Raw genomic sequence first — 14,045 nt, 5'->3', positions numbered from 1 at the left:
TGCGCAAATACCCTAGCATGTCACGCATACCACTGTAACATATATCCTGTATGAAGCAAAAATAAAACTCAAGTCCGCCACTAATCACACAGCTACACCCGGAACCATATTCCGCAGCGCAAGGATATTACACCTGTAGGCGTCGTACCTTCGGGAGTGCTGCAAACTACTTGAGATGGAGTATAGGCCCAAGAAGGTGCAGTCAAAAATTCATGACGTCACGGGGAGCTCGCTCGAGAACTTGAAGGTGGCGTTGCCCCCTCATTTCGTTTTTGCGTCTTTTATGTCTTAAACGAAAGCTTCTCTCACTATAAAATTGGCTTTTATGGTATCGCTGAAGAGTAGTGAACCAATACAGCTGTCCCTTTAATGTCAGTTTGATCTATTGTATAATTTCTGGAAATTAAACCCCACATTTGAAACGCTTACGACTTGCAACTGGTTGAAGCTACTTGGCAGTTCGCACTAACGCAATTAGCGAAATCTTACTCAAGCTAAGGTCTCATCGCCTGAATTCTGCAGTGAATTTTCTGGCCGCGATATATATTTTATTTTCTTATTTTCTTTACCAACAAAACTATAGCGCCGTGAGGTAAAGCGCGGCGGCGGGGGGAGGGGGGAGTGCATAGCTTTTATTGCGATAGCAATTATATGGACACTTCAACCGGATTTCTGCCGTCGCCGTCGCCGTGAGGTTCCGTATAGATTCCAAGGGCGATAAAATCGTCGCCGCGCGCCGTATGCGCGAGCGAAAGCGCGCGGGGGACGCGCGCTATCACGGAGGACCCCCCCCCCCCCCCCCCGCGCGCTATCACGGAGTGCGAAAGCTCGGCGGAAAGCAAGCGTGAGCGTCGCGGCAAAAGACCGTGGGGCTATGGGAGGGAGGCTGGGCGGCGCTGTGCTCCGGCACCAGAGGCGTATCTTGCCACTCAATCTCCCACGCGAAAGCAACAAAGCGGGAAGAGGGGGGGAGGGGGGGGGGCAGCTTCTCCTCCGCCAACAACTTCTCCTTTGCCGGCATCCCCGGGGCGGACGACCGGGGATGCCGGTCGTCCGCACCGTCTCTTATCTCCACACGGCTCTGACCTTTCTATGCGCTGTGCATTCGCCGCTCAGCTTCTGTTGAAGCGATAGACCGAGCGAACCTGCGCTTGCTGCCAGCGTTTTGACACTCGTTGGCTGCGGTCATTCAGTGTGATTTATTCATGTTTGCTTGTGCGCGCTGACACCACGATTGTTAATTCAGTTAGTTAAGTTAATTAAGTTTATGCAGCCGATAAAACTACTATGCCTACCCCGAATACCTCTCTACTAATTTGCTATCGCAATCGATGCTTCGCCTTTCGGGCGAAACTGCGACATTTTATTGTTGGTCGCAAAGCAGGACATTTCGCATTGAACAATTGGTGATCGTATTACATATATTGTCTCGTTAGTCGAACTTCAAGCGTTATTCAAGGCCAGAAGACGATGCAACCAATTGACTCCCCGTCTAACATGTGCAGGCGTCGTACCCTCGGCAGTGCGGCGAACTACTTGTGAGATGGAGTATAGGCCCAAGAAGATTCCTTCTTGGAAAACCAAAAAAGTCATCCATTTGTTCGAAGCCGTTGATTTACTATCACAACTTGAATTTGTTGTTGTGTTTTAAGTGTTGCATCACATTCAGGAAAATGCTAGAATACTCAATGTGAAGTCCTGGGTATTCTGTGAGTGTCCACGTAGAGGAGATGTCCATTTCGCCTGCTACTGGAATTCTGAGTGGATGGGTTCGGGTACGCGTGTGATGGAGACAGGCGCCCCCAGCCAATGCACACTTTAGCAGCAGGCGCAATGAATGAACAGTTGCAGAGTAGACCGCCCCCCCCCCCCCCCCTCCTCTGTGGTTGTTCGGATTGTGCGTGCGAGTGTTCTGTGTGTGTGTTTGTGGGTGCGTGTGTGTGTTTGTGAGTGTGTGTGTGTGCCTGCGCGCGCGAGCGTGTCAGACATGCCAATTGGCGGAAAACCGACCGGAGTGATATCCGCAATTTCCATCCTACTTTGCAGGAGTTACTTACATTTGACGTCACTGCGAATGATTTGATGGCGAAAGCCTTGATTGTAAGTATACCTATTTCAATCAAGATCATTCGCATAGTCCCTACATTTCAAGCGAAGCTTGTTATAAGGCACATATTTCGGTGGCGTCCGTGTGCGCAAAAAAATTCAGTGCCATTTCACTATGTGAAGGTAGATGACCACCGACGCTATGTGTGCGGTGTTTGACCGTTGGTCCGGTGAAACGTTCCCATTTTGCGGGATCAGGGCCACATGGACGGTTGGCATTTCTTTCCGCCTCGCGGTCCTGGCGGGCAGTACGCTTACGCTTGGCGTCCGCGGCCCGCTTATCCTCGGTTGTAACCTTCCGCCGCCGCCGCCACCGTGCCTATTCCGTTTTCTCCGCGAAACCCCGGAGACCTCAGTGGGCGCCACGAGGTGTCACTATGCTCTGGAGCGATCTACGTTTTGAGAGTGACAGCTGTGGAGATGAGAGAGCAAACTGGGATTGCCGATATACTAATTGACGTAAAGCTAAATAAAAATGGAGCTAGGCAGGCTATGTAATGCGTAGGATGGATAACCGGTGGACCATTAGACTTGCAGAATGGATACCAAGAGAAGGGAAGCACAGTCGAGGACGGCAGAAAATAGGTGGAGTGACGAAATTAGGTAATTTGCAGCCGCAATTAAGTTAGAATCAGCTAGCGCAAGGCACGAGTAATTGGAGATCACAGAGAGAGGCTTTCGTCCGGCAGTGAACATAAATATAGGCTGATGGTGACGATGATGAGGTTTCGGTTTGGAGCGATGCAACTTTCAGCCGCCGCAGCGAAGGGGCGCGACGCTCCTGAGCAATGCGCGCTAACGCACAGGCAAAGAACCTACACGCGATGTAGGAGAGACTGCGATGTTTTTATTTAAAGACGCATACGCCGGTCACAGCGCGCGTACTAGCTCTGACGCGCTCACGTGCCCACAAGGGTAAGCTACGTCGCGTAATGAAGAAGCAAACATAAGGTCCTGCGAAGAGCGCGATCTGGCGTACAAGTGTTTTTTTACGCTCGAGAAGGTGGCGCAACGGATCTGAGTTGTTGTACACGCCGGTCGGTCTATGACAGCGACACGATCTCCTGGAATCTAGCACATAACAGCTTCTCTGTAAAAACTATCATCATCAGCATTGGCTCGAGCGTCGTCGTCTTCTTCCGCAGCTGGCTCGTTTGCGCCCCTCGGTTTGGGCTCGTGCTCGTACCCGGCATGCGCTCGCGCCACTGTTCTCGTGTTCGTCGTCGTCGTCTGCTCCCACAGCTGACTGTGTTCCCGCTAATCATTCCAGGGGTGCTATAACGTAAAATTATTCGAAACTGTTTGGTTCAAAACTCCTGACGACAAATTTACCTAACCACCGACGCAACCATCGGGCGGTGACCCGCAGTGTTGTCTGAACAACCCAATCAAACACTCTCCTCGTTTATAGGAGGTCACCCTTTGTTCGCTTTCAAAACGACTCACATTGCATACACTCAGAGTTTTTTTCTTTATCTAATTGGCTGACAAGAGACGATGAGTACGCTCTAGTAGAGAGGGTTTCGATGGGGCCGAGCCAGCACAGTGAAAATAGATAACCACATGAAGAGGGTGGCGCCGGCTTCTATGATTGGTCCGCGTCGCCTTACTCAGCTTGCGGTGGCTGGTCGAAAATCGTGACGGCTTGCAATGGAAGGATAAGAATGCCGCTAAAACGGATCCTCAGCAAGGAAGAGTTGGCAGAGCGATGTCGTATACGTGCCGAAAGGGCTCGATAACGTTTTACTGCCACGCAAAAAGGTTTATCATGCGCAAATAAATACATGATCACTGGCAGGTGCGAGTAGCGAGGGCCTAAGCGATCGGCGGGCAGCCAACTTCTATTCCTTTGGGAATGGGGCAGTCTGTGGCTATTCAGAAAAAAAATTCAGTTTTGTTCGGCATATTAATGCATTTTTTTCGCTTACACGTCACTTTGACGTGGTGAGTTATCGCGACTTTGTTAGGCGGCGTGACAGACAGGCGAAGTGGGCGTAGCCAGAAAACATTGGACCAATAGCAGAGGGCTAATGGTGAAAAGGCGTTGAATCAGGAACTATTATTTTTCTTTTGTGCGGTTTAATCATGCATAATGAGTGTATACCCGTTATATCGGATGGCGAGCTATCGCGGTTTTCGTGACGTCGCGTGACAGACAGGCGAAGTTGGGAGTGGCCCGAAAATGTTTTGATCAATCATGGAGGCTGATGGCAGAAATTAGAATCAAAACAGTTTGGAATCATTTTACGTTATACCGCACCAGCATAGGATTTTACTTCTCTTCTGCCGTCGCAATGTGGAGGCCAGGTTTACGGGGGTATCATCCATTGTTTAAAGGGGTATGAGTCTTTCATTGTCCAACGTAACGGACCGATTTAATTTTAAGCCATTTAATTTAGAAGTATCGCAAGCGGCAATGGCGGGCGAATGCTGCTAACCATGCCGCCCAGCAAACTTGAGACATTGAACGCGATCGAATAACGGCGGACGGCGGGCATAACGTCAATGATGTCGTTCTCTCCGTCGCAGCAGTCGCACCATGGTTAGTTTAGGTGCACCCAGGACAAGCTTCGCTTACCCCCATTTTCCGGCAAGGGAAGGGATGGTTCGATTTACCAGCGGAGCTGTTTAAGCTCTTTTTTGAGCCACGTAGTGCCATCAAAATTGTGGGCCGATTCTGGAGGTAGTGCAGACAAGGTCCAATCACGTTTGCATATACCTCTGTGAACTAGCGAAGCTGTTTGATCGAGGATGGTCCGTCGAATGTACGCCGCCAAACCTCGGCCTGGCGAGGACGTCACCATGCGCCACCCATAGCAACACTTCGACCCAGCCTCGCCGAGCCGCGCCGTGACGTCACCACGCCGAGCGGAGTGGTTGCAACGGCTGCGGAGAGGCGGAGCTAAGCCTTGACGTCGCTGCGCCAACCCACGGGATATATAGCTCCGCGTCTCCGCCACGGCGACAACAAAGCCCCACCGCGTCTACGCGCCGAGTACATCTTGTGAAGATGGGGCGGCCGAAGACGAGCGTCACTCCCGAAGCAGAGGAAAAGCGGCGCTAAAGCCGCCACGCCGCTACTCGAGTGCGAGTGAGACGACTTCGGTGCAATACCGAGTATCGCGCAGCCGAAGCAGATTCGCAGAAGAAGATGATTCGCAGATGTTCCGGAGTTACGAGCCCGTGAAACCGAGAAAAAGCGTTTGAGCGTACTGAAGCCTCCAGATACTTTATGACCGAGTGTTCGATGCCCTTTGGGCTGTCGATGATTCCGGGGTGATCTTGCGCAAAACGTGGCCGAGTCTTGAAGCATAACCTCGAAACAACTTGGCTGAACCGAGATAAAGCTAGGTGGGGTCGCCAGCTTCGCTGTTTGCCCAGTCTTCCCACTGCTAGTGTGAACGTGCCCATGTTGTTTTCTTTTGATTTTACGCTGTACAATATGAACACACTCTATTAGCGCAAAACTTCTAACTCACTACTTTATCGGAAGTCACTAGCACGTCCTGGAAAAGATAAATAACCAAGTTGAACGCAATGAATCACCGAATCGACCATTTATTGACGCGACGCCTCATCAGCCTAAGTAGAGAAGAAGATGGGAAGGGGATTTAATTATTTTCTTGGTTTTATTAGTTCAACACAATTAAATCGAGCCTTTTCATTTCATGAGCGTCTACGTTGAGAGTCTACGTTGATATTTACCAGATTGCGGATTTAACGGATGAAGTGCACAAATTATCTATTTACGACTTATATATTGACCTACAGCCAAGATGTCTAACGAAAAATTCGCACGCCTGGCCCGATGAACATTCTCTTGTCCAGCATCCGGGCGATATCTTTCAACGTCGCTCCATAACAGAGATACAGGAAGCTGAATCGCCGTCTAGGCACAAAGGTAGAAAGACGCTTGCATAGGAGTACAGCTTCAAAAGGCAAAGTGGCACATTGTCAGTTTGTGTCGAAGAAGGTGCTGACCCGCCTATTTTGATCTTTTGTCGTAGTTCGCGTAACTTATTGTACGTAAAATCTGCTAAATTAAATTGTATCACGACAAAAATCCGAGGCGAGAGAGAGAGAGAGAGAGAGAGATAAATGAATGGGAAAGGCAGGGAGGTTAACCGGAAGGTAGGTATCCAGTTTGCTGCCCTGCACTGGGGAAGGGGTAAGGGGAGACAGAAAGATAAAGAAAAATGCACACACATAGAAAGAGAGGGTGATCAGAAAAAAAAACACAAACACACGCACACACACAAAGGAACTCAGGAGTGTCACAGTCGTTCAAGCAGGTCGCTTGTCCGGAGGAACCTCAGCAGTGCGCTCATCGCCTTCTGGTGTGAAGACCGTGTAGTGACTTGTGAATTTATTGTGGTGACAATGCGTCCAAACCACAACATTGCTGACAAATTCAACATTTCTGTGCCTGCGATCACACCGGACGTTCTCGAATTGCAGCGGTGGGAAGAGGTGATATTGGGTAATATGGAGCCCCTTGTGAGCCCGTTCGGTGCTATCACGAGCATATCTAGTGGCATGACACAGCAATGTCGTGCCTGGACGCGAGATGGTTTCATCATCTTGCCAACATGAGGCTCAGGATCGCCTTAAGGAGCAACGTAGAGTGGTAATAATTGGAACTGTGGAAATGTGACTGATGATGATTATTATTATTTGATGTTATTGGCGCAAGGACCATGTGTGGTCAAAGAGCGCCAAGGCAATGCTAATTAGTTGTCAGTGAAGCATGAGCTGCGCATTTTTAAGGGTAGATGTCAAAGGGCTGTATATATATATAGAGGCCTAAACATGAGAAGTATGTAGAATATATATGCATTAAAACTATGAGAATGACACCTGAGATGTGAGACATGAAATGGTCATAAAATATATGCAATGAGAGGATGACACAAAAAGAAGTGGGTGTCTGTGGCACTAATGGCTAAGCAGAACCCTTGAACGCAATGGCCTAGAAGCACGTGCTCTGCAAAAGCGTATTAACCTAGCAGCACCCTCCAGTTGGAAGATGTACTACGAATCCCTTGGGTGTATAACACGTAGTATACCAGCATCGTTTATATAAGCTAAGACTGATTTATTTCAAAGAGTGGGTCATTACCTGAGAACATGGCTAGATGTAGTGGAACTTGTTGACGGTATGGTAAACGAAAGTGTTTTTCCTGATAGCCTCTAATGTACAACATTCCAGCAATACTTGAGGGACAGTTAACGTTGTGCCACATTTCCCATACGTAGATGGTTCCTCACCAGTCAACAGGTACGAGTGTGTGCTATAATGTGTGGCCTATTCTAAGTCTACAGATGATGACTTCTGTTCGCAGAATTTTTTATATGAGTGGCCAGTTTCCTAGTTTTGGGTTAATGACATGCAGCTTGTTAGATGTTTCATTGTGCCATGAGCATTGCCAATAGTTTCTTAGGTTTTTTCGCACAAAAGGTCTTAAATCTATGGCAGGGACAGCTATAGTGGAGTTAGTGTTTTTTGCGGCTATTGATGTGGCCGCTTCATCCGCGAGCATTATTTCCTCGATGCTTCTGTGTCCAGAGACCCAACATATTGATACATGCATATCGCGTGTTTCTTGTGGACCATGCGCGCGGGCGCCCCGACGAAGAAAACTTAACTGCTTCTGGCTCTCTAGCTGTCGGCTGAACTGGCCAGCCCTGCAGTTATCCTTTGTAAATATATTTTGTGAATAGTCTCCAGTTCTTAATCCTTCATTCGCGTAACATTTTGGTGCAGGTGCTACTCCCCTCGCCGTATGCCTCCTACCTCTGACGTATCCGTCGATGACAGTCGTCCCGCTCCCTCGCTGTCACCTCAGCCCCGTCGGTCTCCGTCGCCCCAGCAGCACCGCTATTCGTCGCCGACCAATTATGGACCCTCCCGGACGGGAAACTAGACAATGCAGCTCCTGGGTCTAGTGCTGAATTATCTTCGTCGTGTCGCAATCCTCTATTGACGCTCCCAACGAACCAGAACTTACTTGATGTTCGCGTCGACGGTGTCCCTTTGCCGGCGTTAATACATACTGGATCCCACGTGCTCATAATGAGTTGTAACTTCCGTCCTCTACTGAGGAAGGTTCTCACGCCTGCTAGTAAATGAGCCGTCCGTGTCGCCGGTTCGTGTCGACGGCAGCACGGTTCCTTCACTGGAATGTGTACTTCCCGTATAAGTATCGCCGACCGCCACGTTCCAGTTCTTCTTACAGTGTTGACCAATTGTACACATGACCTAATACTCGGACTAGACTAGGGCGCAGGCTCCTTTCCCAAGCGTATCACCCCTGAAGGAAGCCGAACGCCAGGCCGGGGTACGCTTGTACCCTTTTGAACCAGTGGGTGCCCGGTGGCGGTGGGAATCGAGCCCACAGCCTCCCGCAGCCGAGGCGGGCGTTCTACCACTAGGCCACGGCTGCGGTCATGAAACACCCATGTTTCATGAGTGCGTCAGCACTCCTGAAACATGCTTGCTTGAAGTGGGTGCGTAACATGCGTGCTTAAAGTGGGTGCGCAAACATGGGTGCGTAAAACACTTCTCCGTATTCTGATTCGTTTGCATTGGAAAAGATGTTCAGGTTCGTTTCGGAGATGGGACTTTCCATTCCGGGGCCCAAATATGTGGAGGTGTTGAAGTTGAGCTACTTTCTGACTCCGTTTTACTCATGCGTCAACTAGATGGGATGGTAAACGTACATCCCATTCGAGATTCATTTTCTAAAGGTCTTGCAACAATATCTTTGCTTTCACAATTAGAAAAGGCAGTACACCGAAGGGGTCATAAAATCTTTTCACAGATTGCAGAGTGAAACGCCTGGCAATTTTTGCTGTGAAATAAAGATCAAGAAGCCCACTGGATGGAAAAGGAAACTTTCATTGTCAGTATTCCAGAACAATCTAAGAACTTTGAGTGTTCCTGACGGTACACAACATGCTTCTTCCTGTGACGTTATTGAACGTTCAAAACTGGTAGTCACTACAGGCCATTGCTTTTCCACTTTCTTGTGTTCATAGAAGCATCTCCTAATATGATAATTATTGCTTCATGCATTCTAATTGCAGCTTCTGTTTGTCAGCTCCAATCAGAAGGTCGTTCATGTGCATGGATCTCTGAAGCAGTAGTGCTGTGGTTTTGTATGTATCCTCGGCCCACCGAAAATGATGATTGTCATGGAGCGGCATATTTTCGAGAGCTCGAGTGGTTTTTGACGCCAATTAACGGCCGCCAAAAACGTGGTGCACTCACTATGCGGCGTATAATTTCGATTAGCGACTGCGACGCAGCGACATATTTTCGAGAGTTTTCGAGTGGCTTTGACGCTGATTAGCGACACGCCAAATTACGGGCGTCAAAAGCGTCGTGGCCTCACGGGTTGACATCTCGATTCGAGACGCGACACGCCGATTACGGACCCAGAAGTGAAGTCCGCGTGGTAGTGCCGGGCTCGACCTTGGCCCTTGACCTTGGGAGAGAGGAGAATCTGCCGTTCTTCGTCCATGGTGAAAGGGGCGCTGCCAAGACTTTTGGGAGGAGCCGTGAATTAATTAGGAAACTTTGCATACCGGCAGTTCCCCTACATAGGGAACTAGGGAAAGGAGAGGCTATTTAAGCGCAGGTAGGTTTTGGGCCCTGCTGAGGAATCTAGAAGCTGAACCCATGCGCTGCTGAGAAGCGGTCGGGGGGCTAGTGCCGTCCAGTATCACCTGGGCCGCCTGGCCACGTCGGAACTCCGAGGAACTTGTTGACGTACGAGACGTCAAACCAGCGTCTGCAACGAAGCTCACGGTAGTTCGCCTCAAGTTAGCTCAACCTGCTTGAGGGAAGTCGTCAGATCTAGACTCCCGGGAAACCCAGCTCAGCTATCGCATCCACCTCGACAAGATCGGACCGCTAGCATTCTTCGGGAAAGCTCTGTGCACCGACTTCACGGTTTATGGACTTGCTGCTGCTGCCTGGCCATGCGTATGACACCATCTGTTTTCTTTTGAACTTTGATTTCTTTTGAACTTTGTTTTAGTGAAATACTGTTAAGTGTATTCTTGTGTATTTGATCCTCGCACTGTTTCATTTTTATATCTACTGCTAATTGCTGGTATTTATTTGTTTTAATGATTGTGTTACACTAAGTTCAGATGTGTTAGTCTGTCTTGTGTTTTTTATTATTTTATTTTATTTATTTGCGCATATTTATTCGACGATAACTATCCGTTTTTTGTTGTTTACTCCCGACTCTGACTCGTTTCACTTTTCTCGCTCGAGTACGGAATGACCAGCCAGCTTGTCTACCCCGTCGATCGACTTCGCGCCGACGACGAATCGGGGACAGCTGTGACAATGATGCAAAGCGGCCATCACAAGAAGAAGGGTTGAAGTTGCTCGAAAAGGCACCCAGATCATCCTCCAGATTTCTTGTTCTGGTAACGGTTGATCTGTCCTAGGAGGCGTTGTAAACCAGATGAATCGTAGTGAATCTCTGTCCTCCTCATGTAGGCAAATTTGAAGCCAGGCCTATTTGACATTTGCTGTCGTAGCGACCTTGCATTGCCGGAATTACATAAGAAGTGCGGCTACGTCTTGGTCTAAGCTCGTCTGGGATTCAAAATTTTCTTTCGACTTCGCTCCACGTTCATGCGAGGCTGCGTCGAAAATGATGCAAATCTTTGTTGGAGTCCAGTCTTCCTTGATCACCACTCGATGCGGCATGTAGTAAAGTGGAAATTTGCTCGTGGAACTTGAATAGGAAAAGCTTTCTGCTGATCCTTCTTCCAGATATACACGAATGGTTTTATCGTGCATTACCAGGCAGTGGTCCTGGTTGACTTTTATCATAAAAATGCCAAGGCGTTAAGCGGCGACAGAGAAATTGTCTGCCAGGTCCACCGCTTTCTTCCAAGGAATTCCAACTTGATAGCGACCGTCCTGACTAGCTATATTTTTCTCGAACTCTTGTAGCGTCAGTTCGCTATCTGGCATGCTTCCTTCATGAGCTCTGGCACCTAGACTTTGCAGCTTCCAAAACCCGCATGAGAGCCTCCGAAAGAGCGTCCTCTTCTACGCAGGTTCGGAGCCCAATGGCGCTGGAACAGTGAACTGTGTTACCTGTTAAAGGAAGTGGCCCTTCCACAGTCCATTCTAATTTAGAGTGCACAGCTTTTAGTGCCTTCCATTTTTTTCCAAATGGTTTCACGTCACCAGTCACAAGTCGCCAGTAATATTCTGAACCTGTAAGCATAGCCAAAACAGCCAATTTCCCCTTGGTAAGGAAAGAGTTAAGGACATACGCTGGGGAGCCTTTGGAGCTGAAAGGAAAGGTAGCCGTTAACATAGAGCACAATAAACGGTGCGCTGTGGTGGAAGATATGCTTGTGGTGGAAGATATGCTTCTGGTGGAAGATACGCAAAGATCCCTGCCAGTTCCTTTGGGCGGACACTGGTTGGAACAATTGCCATAAACTGGAAAGCAGTATGTGGAGCCACAGCAAATGACGAGATAAAGACATTGAGGAAGCAGTTTGCGGACTGATTTTGTTGTAGTTTTTTGTAGCATTCCTGCTGTCGTACTTAACTTCCAAGCAAAGGTTATTATAAAAACGGACAGTGTGCCAGTATTCTGCATGGCGAGGTCGATTCTGTTCGTAACGATGGAAGAAATTGCCGCAGAATTAAGTCACTCTGAAATTGACGGCATTGTGAAGACAGTGGCTGGAGGAGACTGGCCGATGCCTGTGGTAGTCGTTCGCAAGCGTGGTGGCGGAATAAGGCTGTGTGGTGACTAAAAGACCATGGTGAATCGAGTACTGAAGACTGACATCTACCCACTGCCACTGCCGGAAAATCTTTACTCTATGTTAGTTGATGGGAAGGTTTTCGGCGTTTTGGATCTGACCTCGGCCTATAAGCAATCTTCAATAAGAACGTGCACCTAAATCTGAGTAAAACACCCGTGTACTTAGATTTAGGTGCACGTTAAAGAACCTCAGGTGGTCCAGATTTCCGGAGTCCCCCACTACGGCATGCCTCATAATCAGATCGTGGTTTTGGCAGGTGAAACCTCATAATTAATTTTTTTATCTTTAATATAGCGCGGAAGCCAAGCTTTTGCTCACCACCAACACGCATATGCGACATAGAAATAGGCTGATGATGATGATTATAATAAGTATAGCTACATAATTTCCATTTTCTCCACCTCAAAAGAAGACTCGTCTATCCAACCGAGTTTCTTTCATCTCGTTATAACTTCTTCATCTGGAATGGGAATGTGCTCGCTACAGATGGTCGCCACTTCTACAGCTTCGATTTCAATAGATTTATCCGTCCTTTTTGGGAGTACGATCCCGCGGACGCTTCTCATTGTTTTCTGAGTCTTCTGTCCTCCGAAAACTCCTATGGCCACCGTTTCTTGCAGAAACTGACCGCCGAGTGTGCGTGATGCATCTAGGGTAATAAACCTGCGCTGAATTCACCGTTCAAAAGTAACCTGAAGTGCTCAGAAGAAGCCGTGCATATCACTCTCGCCGTCAAGGGCTCCAAAAGCATAACGGGGCTCATGTTTAGAGAGAGAGGGTTAAATGCTGTCGTAGAAGCCTTATTCCCTTTCTTTCTGTAGTCAGGGTTACACATAGAAGTGGCATGACGTCGAGAACAACTATCACATCTTCATCTTCCTCTACAGTCCCTTGCCATGTGACCTTGATTCAGAAATCGAAAACATCGTCTGGCCTTGGTAATAATCAGTTGTCGTTATTGTTGTTGTTGACCTGAGTGTTTCTTGTATGTCAAATTCACTTCTTTGTTGTCGCACACTTCGGCACTATGGTTAGAATATTTGCAAAGAAGGCATAGGTCAGGCTTCTCCAACAAACTTTGTGGAGCCACTGCTGATGGCACGTTGCGATGCTGACAAGATAGCAATGGCTCTTTATTTTTCTGGATGACTTCTGGCGTTTCTGGAGACGCATATGCTGGCATAGCTTCTCTACACTGAAGTTGATGATCCAAGTATTCCAGAAGACTTTGTAGCTCTTTCTATGCTTTCGTCATCCGGTGCTCTGAGTTAGCTTTCGTTTCAATTGTTAATAATGCTGTTGACGATGTCGTCGGCTTGTACAAGCCGACGACACGAAATTTAAGCTCTCAGTTTGACGGTAAGACTCGCAAGAGGAACTCCCGTAGCATGTAATAATAAGTGCAGGTGCTCGTGGCAAGAACTTTGAGGCTCCTTACGTGCACCTGTGTATGGTAATAGGGGTCTCGTATGGTAATAGGGGTCAAAGACGAAGAAACAGGTCTGAGATCTAGAAGGTCTTCAAGGTGCTCTTGAAAGATTATACGTTGATCTCCGAAGAGTTTCTTGAGTATATCTATGATGTCCTGATAGAACTATTTAGTTTCTTAGAGTTCAGATATGGCTGAGCGACTGCTCCACTGATTTGTAATTAAGCTTGTCAGCAGTGCTGAGCGCTTCCTTATTTTACACTTGTATCGAAAACTGTGTCCAAATTTGGTGTCATTGCTTTAGGTTACCTTCGAATAGCATCAGTTCCAACTGCGGCATTCTTGACTTGATGTTGACGGAAGCTTGACTGCTCGTCTGGCGCGAAGCTCGGAACGTATGGCTGTTTTGAAGCTTTGATGTCATTGTAACAACCTTGTCTCCATATTTGCTCGCGTCTAACGTCTCACTCTCGCTTAGATCGTCAGGCGTCTCGTTTAGAATGTTCTCATCTCTTTTCATTATCTGCAGGTAGAGTACGTAAATTCGGTCATTTAAAACGCTGAAATGTTGGTAGCTCCTGATAATGTCGTAGAATGCCTTCTGCTTTCTTTAGGATGTCGTCCAAATGCGAGCGTAGGCACAGGCGTCACCGGAGCAGCCGTTCCATGAGTCAGTTGGTAGCCGGGAACTCTTCGC

This window comes from Dermacentor silvarum, chromosome 8 (genome assembly GCF_013339745.2).
Source record: "Dermacentor silvarum isolate Dsil-2018 chromosome 8, BIME_Dsil_1.4, whole genome shotgun sequence".
NCBI classification, from domain to species: Eukaryota; Metazoa; Arthropoda; class Arachnida; order Ixodida; family Ixodidae; genus Dermacentor; species Dermacentor silvarum.
The sequence above is the reverse complement of the archived record's forward strand: the minus strand, read 5'-3'. Positions refer to the sequence as shown.